The sequence below is a fragment of the Podarcis melisellensis genome, assembly GCF_964234715.1.
Source record: "Podarcis melisellensis genome assembly, chromosome: 5".
NCBI lineage: Eukaryota > Metazoa > Chordata > Lepidosauria > Squamata > Lacertidae > Podarcis > Podarcis melisellensis.
This window is the reverse complement of record NC_138537.1, coordinates 65,433,604-65,442,628: the sequence shown is the minus strand read 5'-3', so window position 1 is coordinate 65,442,628 and position 9,025 is coordinate 65,433,604.

Below are 9,025 nucleotides of genomic sequence, written 5' to 3'. Positions count from 1 at the left end.
CTTGCAGAAGCTAAAAAAGAAAGGAAGACCGTGAGGTCTCCTTTCAACAACCACCAGCCATTTTTGTTTGTATTTTTAAAATGGTGTTATTTAGGAACTTAGAAATCTGCCTTATACTGAATCAGACGCATTGTTCCGTCTAGCTCAGACTGGGGACATTCCCAGCCCTGCTCAGAAACGCCAGGGATTAAGTCTGGGAACTTCTGCATGTAAGACAGGTTTTGAACCACTGAGCAATGGCCCATATGCATTCTAAGTACTACTTTAAACCTATAGATCCATTGGATGTTCCTGAGCTTTTGCACTGTGTGTATAAATAACTCTTCCCTATCCAGTCCCTTCAAAATGCTTGTAAATTTTATATAAACCTATCTCCAGTGCACATTGGGATAAGGTTAACTCGTTGGCGTTTCCCAGCATGCTCAAACATTTAAGGAGTTAGGAGATGCCATAAATTTCTGGTGTTTTGATAGCACAAAGATAAGAAAGGTTAATAGAACTATTAACATTAGGAAACCAAGATCAGTAAGAAGAACGCTGGGAGGAGAAAACAGGTTTTGAGTTTTAGTGCTCGCATTGTCCCTGCTAGGAAGTACATTACCATTAATCTTTATTAATGCTGACATGCCACCCATTATAATGCCAACGCAAGGGACAAAAAATAACCAGTACCCTTGAGGAAGAGAATGTAAATTGAATTAGTTTAGAAACTTAGCTAAACTATAGGGAATCTGCCAGAGGATGCTTTTTTAAACGATTTGGCTCAAAACACCACTTTGGAACCTGTCTGTATAAATAAAAGGGAGAAGATCAAGCAAGAGGAAACAAAAAAATGGAAAATAAGTACAACAATTTTCAAAAGAGATTCTGGATTGGATCTGAAGGTGCTGTACTGCTCAGGGAATGACTCCATTGGACCCAGTCATATATCTTTGGCTTTTTAAGCTAATTTAAGTATCTGATCCAAAGCATATTTAGATGGAAGGATGTACACTGATTACTTGGCGGGGGTGCTTCTTTGTAAGCTTAGAATTGCTGTGTAAGTTTGAAATCCTATGCACATTTATTTTAAGTAAATTATTTGTTATTGTTTTTATTATTTAAAATCCTATTCTCAAGAGGATCAATCCAGTCTGGAGCTGTATGAAGTCTATATAGCAAAAATGTAACATGAATTTACTTTTCCTGGGATTTTGTGGATTCATTTGACTTTTTAGCATCACCAAAGATCCTGGGATCTACTTCATTACTAAATGTATTGGGTACCTAACATAGATTAACACCAATTGTAAGGAATGATGTTTCTGTCTTGCAAAATGGGTTTTGACAAAGTGCCCATTTTGTCATTTTCAACTATGGTCTTTACTGATAAATAGTTTTTAAAAACCTATAGCATTTTAACTATACCTGAAAAACTATCAGTCTAAATAATTTGAGGGACAATATCAGGAAGAAAATATGGGAAGGTATGAAGATGCCTCCTGATTTATACTGCTGAATCAGAAACATACTCAACATTTTCCATTGTTTCTTAATCAGCTAACAGAAAAGAAGTTACTTATCATTAAAAATGCAGGTGGAATTTGATATCTGTGAATTCCAAAGTGGACTGACTTGATCCACGTCACCCCAACTAGCATGTGGATTGGAACATAATTGTCCTTCAAACTTCTCTGAATTTTCCCTATACATTTCTCAGCTCAAAAACATACCACAATGCATATTTTAAAAATGTATATTTTGTGTTAAAATGTGTTTTTAGAAACACATACTTTGAGATAAGATACATATTTTGTGGGGGGAAATCAAAGTTAAATATAATTCTCATGGTTTTTTAAAAAGATATATTTTTACAAATTAATATGTAAACAGGGGAGAACAGACTTGTGAATGAGTACCTGCATGCACAATTCACACAGGCTGAAAAGAGGCTGATCCAGCCATAATAACACTTAGTATATGCCTCTCTGACCCTGTTTGGTAGCATAGAAATGTAATGCCCCCAAGTGGAATATACCAACACAGCACCTTAAGGCAGTATGAAGAAGAGCAAGGGATATTTTCTAAGTTCACAAAGCTTTAACCTTCTATGATATTCTGATTAGATCTTTTAAAAAATTTATAAATAAAATGTATGTGCATGTAAGGGGGTGGTGCAATGCACTGTCTAAATTATACAGATTCGTTCCTGGAAGCTAATTTGCTTTCTAGCAGTAAAGAAAGCGAAATCCAGGAAATAGAATGAAGTGCTCTTCAAAGGATGACTTGTGTGCACTTGGCAATAAAATGCATCCCTTCTTGAAAATATACCATAGAGTAGGATCATTACTCAGTCCTGTGTGAAAGACACAGACACTTTTTTGAGAATGACTAGAGTTGGTTCACATAAGCTGTCGCTTGATTCAAATGTGTTGTCTCAGGCACATCCAGACCCTACATTTAAAACACTCTTATCCTACTTTTAACAATCATGACTTTCCTGCAAAGAAACCTGGAAACTGTAGTTTTGTCAGGATGCTTGGAGTTGTTAGGAGACCATTAACTAACTGCAATCCCCATGTCTCTTTGGCGAAAGCCATGATGCAATAAAAGTGCTTAAAATGTGTAGTGTTGACAGTACCAGTATTCAATGGGACATTTCATAAAGAAAAGCAAAAGCTGAAATCTGCCACACAGTGCAGGTGTTTCAATAGTTCAGTTATGATTAGATGTTTAAATTAGGAAACTGAAAATCTACAGGTTATATAGATGGATGGTTTGCTTTGACATCAGTGACTGACAGACTCAAAAGAGAATCAAAATTCCTTGGGTTTTCCCCTGACAGATAACTGATATTCATGGATTCCAATATATCTTGCATTTTAGACACATCTGAAAATAATATTTTCTTATGCAGTTTCTTTGGCACCTGGACTACGTATATTACCTCAATGTAACAATTGGTCCATATGGACAACGGATTGCCAGAATGTGCTAGTTTCTTAAATGAACACCAGATTTGTGGAGCAGGGAAGGGAATGTAAGGGAGGCTGGGAATGTAAATCTGAATCTGGGACAAACCACAATCCATCATGAGGAGAGATTTTTGCCTCCTACGTTATTTAACAGAGGCAGTGGGAGGATATTTACGCTAGCAACTGGGAACACCTCTACATTCAAAATTCAAGCTGGTTACGTAGACAGAGACTGGATACACATATGGCATCCGTCCCATGTGCTGGCTTGAAACCGGGTGTGTACCTGACTCTGAAGCTCTTGTAGAAAACAGTACCCTGTAAATATCCTTTTTGGCCACAGCAAGCTGTAATGCTGTTTTCCTATATCAGAGGGATTGTATTGTTTGAAAGTGCATATCTTGAAATAAAACCCTTGAACTGCACAGATAATGGGAGGTACTGCCCCAGGAATTTTAACTTTCGCTCAGAACAGACAAAATATGTGACTGCTGTCTTTGCATCACATTATATGTTTTATTTTCTGTCAAATAATATTTTTTAGTTTTCCAATTTTTTAACGAATCAATATCAAATCACATCAGATTTAAATTATTTCCCCCCAAAAAAGTTGGCTCCCAACTCTTTGCCCTAGACGCATCTCTACTCCTCCCCCCCCCCATTGCTGCTTGATATTACATATTTATCTCTTAATTCACATTTCATTCCTTATATCAGATTTTATTTTCGGATATATCTTTCCTCAGTGATGTAGATAGGAGACGGCTGTGGAAAGGACTGCTCTGTAAAAGGGGAAGGTAGTGATTTTGCAGAGAGAGCCAAGCTCATGGGGAGGGAAGCTGCAATGTGCCCCCCCCCCCCTTTATAGCAATGAGTTCCTGTAGAAGAGTTTTATCAAGCCTGATTGATGTACACAGTGCAGGGAAGGAGCTGAGGCAATACCCATGGCTAGCGTGTTCCCATTGCTGCATATAGCTTAGGCCTGGGATACGCCTAACTAGTTTCTGTATTACTTCATGAGAAACAGGTCACATGTGCTGCCAGTACCTCTTACCTTTTGTTTGGCTAATCAATCCTCCTTCTCTAATAGACAGGCCAGACCTTGCCATGCGGCTCTAGGCTTGATTACTGCAATGTGCTCAACGTGGGGCTACCCTTGACGACTACTATGCAGCTTCAACAGGTACAGATTCCAGTTTTGCGCTTTCTAAGTGGTTTTAAGGATTCACCCATATCCGTTTTGTTCTGTGCCATACATTTTCTGGCAGTCTGCTTCCAGTTCCAGTTCAAGGTACTAGTTTGAATGAGTGCTCGAAACTCCCATTGTTCTAGGCGCATTTTTGTGACAGGGAATTTCATTAGGGCAAGCAGTTTCTGAGCTCTGGGTGCAGTACTGTGCCTAAAATTTCAGAGTGGAAGGAAAGGAGGACCCCTTTCTGCCTCCCCAATTCTAGCTCCTCACTGGAGACTGGAAAAGAGACCTCCTTAAGAATATTAGGGGGGTGGGCAGGGGAAGGACTAGACCATGTGAAAAATGAACATAATATTTTAGCTGCATTTCTTTCATTTTAATCTTTGTATTCTTGTTATAAAAAAGCGTGCCTAGACACTCTGTTGCTGCGCCCATAACCTAAGTTTAAGATGTCATTTATCTCCTAGCTTTCATATCTCAGTTTCTAACACTGGTTTGAACTTTTCAAGCCTTCCATGACCCCAGTCCCTTGCCTTTCCCTATAAAAGCCCACCTACAGGTTTTCTCATCTGTGCCACCTTTGCAGCAGGAATGGCAGCTTATATTAAGATTTTTACAGTAGCTGACGCTGGAATGTCTTCCCAGTGGAAGGGAAGAAGTTTGCAGGCCTGGACCTTTGAAAGGGCTGCAGGAGTATGTAATCTTTTCCACCAGATTTTTGCCCAGTTTCTGTAGGAACTGTTAAGATTTAGAATATTTGGTATTGCTGGTGGTATTTAAGTTGTTTTAAAATGTATTCTTTTATTGCTATGTAAACTGCTTCGTACGCTGGGGAAAGTAGTATAAGAATCATTTAAATAAATATGGTACAAAAATATTCTTCATAGGGTAATCACTTCTTAAGCAACTTGGCACAGTGATATAGGAGGGGGCAGGATAATGTGGGGGGTAGGGACTCATAGTCCCCAGTATAAGCTTGGGGATCACTTTGACCCACTCTAGCCCACATCAGTTTCGTGGGAGGAGGAAGTTACCCTACATACCAGCTGGCTGAGCCAGTCCTACCAGTGGGATTGGTGGCAATTAACTCTAGTAATTGCAGCACATTGTATTTCACACATGCAGCAATGGAATAATTAGACAACATGTTTACTCAGTAATAGAATCATAGAGTTGTAGAGTTGTAAGGCGTCCCAAGGGTCATCTAGTCTGCAAGTAGGAAATCACTGCATATATCATATGTAGTACATATATGGCAAGATGTTTAGAACTCTGTTCATAATAGCTCAGTTGATAAAGCATGATACTCTTCCTTTCAGGGTCATGGGTTCGAGCCCCATGTTGGCCTAAAGATTCCTGCATTGCAGGGGGTTGGACTAGATGACCCTTAGGATCCCTTCCAACTCTACAATTCTATGATTCCATGTCACTAACATGTTCCTCCATTCACTCTCAGGTTCACCTGATGGTCTTATTAAGATAGATGTCTTCTGTGGAGTTCCTTAAATATGCCCCATAATCAGACTAGGAGACCTTGGTTCCAATCCCTTTTTGCCACAGATCTTTTTCAAAAGTTTGATATGGAGTTAAAGACAAAAAAATGTGACTGCTATATTAGCATCAGACTACCGTATTTTTCTCCCTATAGGACGCACTTTTCCCTCTGCAAAAATGAAGGGGAAATGTGTGTGCGTCCTATGGGGCGAATGCAGGCTTTTGCTGAAGCCTGGAGAGCGAGAGGGGTCGGTGCGCACCGACATGGTTTGAAGGCTGACATGGTTTGAAGGTTGGTGGCGGGGAGAAGCGCGCCATCCCCGCAAGCTCGGGGGACAGCAGGGAGGCGCAGCTTCACCATCCCACTGTTCCCCGACCTGGTTTGGATTCCCCGACCTGGTTTGGGGGGGGGAATAAAGGGGGGGAAATTTTCCTTTATTTCCCCCCAAAAAAACTAGGTGCGTCCTATGGGCTGGTGCGCCCTATGGGGCAAAAAATACGGTATATTTTCTTTTCAGGGACACATGCAGGCATATATTTTTAAAACACCCATACTGCACCAACTTGAATGCAAACTGAAGGCACTCGGGGGGGAGGGATGCATTATCAGTGATAGGTCTATAAACAATAAAAGTGCAGGGTGTTTTTCCAAGTATGAATCATGTCCCCACTAGTATTACTAAAAGCAGGGTTACCCTAGGCTGGGCAGAAAGCTATGCAACAATTATGTTGAAGCATTGGGCATGTGGTTGGCTGTGTGTATATAAAAGATTTAGTACACTCAGGAGCCATAAAGCTGACTTTCTTCTAAAGCTTAAGGAATATGTTTCATAATACACTTAATTATGCCACCCACTTCTCATGATTAGAGTTAGTAACAAAAATTATCATTGGCTTCAAGTTATTTGGCAATGAAATAGAGTCAGACTGTCCCTCGACTTCGCAGTCCCAGAGCACCTGGTAGTTACTGGCAGTGGGTGTGGAAGAAGATGTGATTTTTCTAGCCAAGGGCTGGGCCTTGTCTGATCTTGTATTTTTTCTGTAAAAGAAATAGTACGGTGTCCTATTGTCTCTGAGTCCTCTGTCAGATGGATGGGGACCATGTGGGCTTCCCTTCAGTTCTGAAGTCCCAGGGTAACCAATAGATTATCAGGGGTGCCCAAACTTTTTTCAAAGAGGGCCAGATTTGATGAAGTGAACATGTGTGAGGGCTGACCAAAGTTGTTGAGCTAGGATTTTACACCAGGACATATACTGCCACGGGGGCTGGATTAGACCCCCAAAGTAGACTTTGGACATGCCTGGATTAAATGGTAGCTAGAGTTTCAAATATGCTTTTAATTGCTTCTGTTTGCTTCTAGTTTGCTCAACACTCTAGCTGCATTTGGCACTGGTTTCTGGATTGCCTTCATGAGTAGAGCCACACAGAGTGTGTTGTGTTATGTTTGCTTTTGGTACCTCATTTATTTTATTTGCTTTTTCATTTATTTTACATAAATCAAACACCATGGGTTTCCTTGGTGGCTGCTCCCAGACTACCTGCCAAAGAAGACCAAGATAATACTGTCTTTTACGACTTTCCACTGGTAGGCAAAAGCCTACTTTTTCAGGCTCCTGATGCAGATTTGTATAAATCGGCTTCTACTAGTTGTGTTTGTTTATGTTTGTGTGCCTTGTTTTTTATTTGTATTTTATTACACTTCTTTGCATCTATATTATATTAACTGTCACAGTGGGTAAAAGTCAGGATACAAATGTAACAAATAAGCACATTTATAATAATAAATCAGTCTTTGCATCAGTCTTTGATACATTTGCCTTTCTCTTCAATCTGATTTGAATTAGGCCATCTAAAGGGTCTTTCATTATTCCTTGGAATTGTAACACACCAAGCCCAAATGCTTCCAAAACATTTGTGCTCAAATCTGCATGTATTTGTTCAGTGCTTGCCCTTCATTCAGAGTTACAGGGAAATAAATGTGATGATCTGTTCATTATTTCATTTTATAAATGCAAAGATTACCCAGCACCACAGACTGAATAGGAAAGAGACATGACTCAGAGCCACGTGGACTCAAAACAGATGATCTAACTTTCCTTCTGCCAGAAATGCTACCTTTGCTTTGCTGATGTTGCAACTTCTTTCAGAGTACACAGTGGTGATGTATTTGTGAATACCTCCCATTTCTTCCTAACATCTTCTGTTTGCTTCCCTGTCTGCACTAATTAAAGGTGTGTCTTTCTCAGTCACTGACTCGCATGTGTTTGAACTAAGCTATTAAAAGGGAGCTGCTCTGTAGTTTTTAAGGAAAAGTGTGTTTGGTACTGGGAGTTGTCTCTTTGAGACAGTTCTTCACCCTCACTAAATATGGAAAGTGGCTCACACTATTTAGTTTTTCACTAAATATGGAAAGTGGCTCACACTATTTAGAAGGGGTTTCACATAGAAGGGGTATGTGAAACCCCTTCTAAATAGTGTGAGCCACTTTACATATTTAGTGAAAAGTGTAGGATTAGAATCATTCTCTTCTTCTGTGTCACTCACCAGGTCCTCAGCACAAGAAACTCTTCTTGTATTTGTACTGAGTGCTGGAGCCTGGTGTAACACTCCAAATTAAAGAATTATGAGGCCAAGAATTAAGGAATTTGAAGGGCCATGGTTTGTTTGTTTTCTAAAAAACTGAATGGAGCTTACGTTCTTCCCACACAAACCCCGCCCTTGGTTAACCAATCCCCACCTGAGCTTTCTTCATTTCAGCAGTGTCTGTTTTGGGGCAGTGGGGTATAAGTTTCTTGCTGCTAATGTTAAATAACTTCATCTCACTTAGAGATCTATCACTCAGAACTCTCTAAGCAATGGTCAGGGATGATGGGAGTTGTAGTCCAACAGTGTCTGAAAAGCCACAGGTTCCCCATCCCTGCTCTAGGTGAAAACATGGTAAAATAAAAGTGTTTGTCTAAGGCATGAAAACACCATCAATGATGGGGCCAGCTGGGCCTCCTGGGCACAAAGGCCTGGGTGCCACAATGGAAAAGGCCTTGCTATGTCCTCACCAACCTCAGTTTGTGGTAGGAGGCGGACGATGGCCTCTGCCAAAGACCTGAGCGGAAAGACAGAATCACGTTGCACAAGGCAGTCTTTTGAGTACCTTGACATGATACCTAGTTTGCTGGGCGTGCTATTTGACAACTTAAAGAGAGACAATTGCACTGAGACATAAATGCATGTTCTATCTGTGGTATCACATTACAACTCTTTATTTGAAGCATCCCACTCAGGGTGCTAGCCAGACTTCATCTGGCTTTTCTGGTTCTATTTTTAAACACTGACGTTAGTTTTTCCATGCTTATTATCCGCCTTGTATGTAAATTATCCATTGATTGC